The sequence below is a fragment of the Echinops telfairi genome, unplaced genomic scaffold (genome assembly GCF_000313985.2).
Source record: "Echinops telfairi isolate 266 unplaced genomic scaffold, ASM31398v2 ScPeMD7_7457;HRSCAF=8495, whole genome shotgun sequence".
NCBI classification, from domain to species: Eukaryota; Metazoa; Chordata; class Mammalia; order Afrosoricida; family Tenrecidae; genus Echinops; species Echinops telfairi.
This window is the reverse complement of record NW_022111357.1, coordinates 34,483,724-34,486,310: the sequence shown is the minus strand read 5'-3', so window position 1 is coordinate 34,486,310 and position 2,587 is coordinate 34,483,724.

Sequence of the window (2,587 nt, the reverse complement as noted above, 5' to 3'; positions counted from 1 at the left end):
CATATAATGGGACATCGTTTTACTGTATGGATAGACCACATTTTACTCATCCACTCACCTGTTGGAATGAATAATGGTGCAACGAATATCAGTGTACAAATTATGTTTGTTTCCCTGCTCTGTTCTTCTGGGTATGTATGCCCAAGAGTGGAATTGCTGGGTGGTAGAGTGGTTACAAGATGTGCTGCATGGTTGGCGGTTCAAAACCACCAGCGGCTCCTCGGGGGAGGCTTGCTATATGAGTCACACTGACTCCCTGGTAGAGAGTGCGTATGGCAATTCCGAGTCTAGCTTGTGGAAGAACCATCAAACTGTTCTCTGCAGGGCCTGTTTCACTGTACATTCCCACCAGAAGTGGGTGAAGACTCCCATTCCTCTACATCCTCACCAACACCTCTTGGTACCCATGTTATTGTTGTGTTGTTGAAATCATACACAGCAAAAGATACCAACAGTCCTACCATTTAACGACACTGTTCTAGTCTCCGAGTTCTCTCTCCTCTTGGGTCCCTTCTCCCTCGTTGACATAAACTCACTACCCCGTAAGGTTCCTTTCTAATCTCTCAATTTGCTGTTAACTTGAACCTTTATAGATCGTTCTTCGGAGTCTAGTGCTAAATGCTGACAGCTTTTACTAGTAAAGCTAAACTATTGCTTGGTTTTAGTATGACTTCAGGAGACATTTTTGGTTTATAGTTTAAAAGATAATCTCAAGGCAACAGTTTTAGGCGTTCCTTTACTTCCCATAACTCCACAAAGTCTAGTCAATAGGAACTTGATTCTGTTCTGCATTTTCCCTTTTGGTGAGTCTCTCAGTGGGATCTTCTCTGTCAGTTTGTTGTATGGTGGGGGCTTGTGTGTGGCTGTGATCTGGAAGCTGTGTCACTGGTATTCAAATACCAGCAGGGTCACCCAGAGCGAAGAGGTTTCAGCAGAACTTCCAGACTAAGAACAGGCCCTATCCTGAAACCTCATGGACAGCGGTGGAACACTGCCAGATGTTGAAAGAACACTGATAGCGCCAGAGCCAGAGGAGCTCCTCAGGTCATAAGGCTCAAAATCTGCAATGGGCTGAAACCCAAGAACAACTGTGCAGGGGGAGGTGGGCGGAGGAATTGGGGAGCAATCGATGAATGCGGGAATGGGAAGCAAGCATTAGAACTAAACGTGATGATGGATATACAACTTTACAAAATGTGATATAACGATGGAAGTAACTATGTGAATATTATATCAAGAACACTACTTAAAAAAAAAGACGAAGAAACCAGACTGGACCGATGGCTATCACAGGTGGAGGAAGAGGGGCATGGGGCTCATTTGAATGGCGGTGGAACTATGTGGAGAGGGCTATCACTAATGGTGGCACAACAGGAAGAGTATAAGCAATGGCCCTGAATTATGCATGTAGAAGTTGTGGAAGAATTAAATGAGGAGCTGATAGCAAGGGCTCAAGTAGAAAGAAAATGCTTTGAAAATGATGATGGCAACATACGGACAGATGTGCTTGACACAATGGATGGATGTAGGGATTGTGATGAGATGTAAGAACTCCCAATACAACTATGTAATAATAAAAAAAAGAAAAGAATATTTTGTCGTGCATATTTTTACCAAAATTGAAAAAAAAAATTACACAAATAACAAGCACGAGAAAGAAAATGCTCTAAACTTGATTGTGGTAGCAATTGTACAATCCTGCTTGATGTGAGTGAGCTATGGAATGTCGTGAAACCTGTAAGAGCTCCCAATAAAATGATGTAAAAATTAAAAAACCCGATTGTGGTTAAGGCTTGTACAATTCTTCTTGACATGGAAGAACTATTGAACATGACATGTGGATGAAGTGCCAATAAAACTATTTAAGAAAAGAACAACTATGAGGTGACACAGGAATGGGCGGTGTTTTGTTCTGCTGAGTCCGACTGTCTTGACGGCACTGATGACATGGACTCTGATCAAACATCCAGCAATGGCAGCCGGGCACCAGCCAGTTCCTCGGGCCTCCCGTAGAGGGAGTTGTTGTCCACATTCCCGCCCCATTCCTGACTCTCCTGCTTCTCTGGCTCCAGAGGAGCAGACAAAAGGCTGGCCCTCGGCTGACACCTTAAGGAAAACCATGGACGCTGTGCAACTAATGAGGAGGTACAGCAGAAACCCTAGACATATTACGAGGCCAATGAACTTGGGTAGTCCCTAAAACCAGGACCACAGCCCACCAAGGAACCCTATCCTGTGAGGTGTTCGGTTGTATACAGGCCGCCTGAGAGCTACTCGTTTGCATGCCATTATCATACAACTTTTGCCAATTTGACCTTTTCCAGCTGTTTTCCATTTTTCTTGGCCATCACCAACCTAGAAGTGGCATCTCCCGGTGGTTCTCATCTGATGGGCTTGCTGGTACATGTGCAGTCCTCACCTACCCTGGTTTTCTAGGAAAGCAGCTACCTTGTACGTGAAGGGCACAGAGTGCTCCTCTGTCTACCCGTAACATTTTGAAAGCCCTATTAAACAAGGGCAGTGGGGCTTGTGGCATTCAGTGGATAATCACCACACACCTAGGCTGGTCTACACCTGTCAAGTTCAT